A 586-nucleotide genomic window follows, 5' to 3' on the forward strand; every position below is an offset into this window, starting at 1 on the left:
GTCTTGTGGCTTTAAAAGATAACAATACCTTAATTATATTCATGCAGAGCTAACAATACCCCTTCAACTAAAACATTGTAAGCAATGTAATCAAGAGGCTAGGTTAAGGTCCAAAAATAGTGATCTCAAGTACCTTATAAATCAAGCAAATATGCCTCTTTTGTTATAACTTTGTGGTTTTAGGTATCGGGAATGCAAATAATACTTTTTTTATATTTTATTTTGAATTCAAAAATTATAATAAATTATTTATTAAATTTATATTTGTTTGTAAATTGAATTCAATTGAATACATGTCTTATTTCAAAAAAAAAAATTTAATATGTAATTTTATTAAAAAAAAATTAACTAATATGAATATTTGCTAGTCAACTAGTGCTATCCTGCTATAAAAAAGTAGAGATTGTTATTTTGATTTTTCTCTAGTTTTTTTTTCATGATTTGGATTTTTTAAATATTTTATTTTATTTTGTTGATTTAATCAGTTTTTCAGTTGTTTTTACTCACCCCTAGATATTAATATGAATAATAAAGCATTTAAAAAAAAATCAAACTCTTTTTCTTTTTTAAAAGAAATTCTACCATC

This window comes from Populus euphratica, unplaced genomic scaffold, assembly GCF_000495115.2.
Source record: "Populus euphratica unplaced genomic scaffold, PopEup_1.0 scaffold5.1, whole genome shotgun sequence".
Classification (NCBI taxonomy): domain Eukaryota; kingdom Viridiplantae; phylum Streptophyta; class Magnoliopsida; order Malpighiales; family Salicaceae; genus Populus; species Populus euphratica.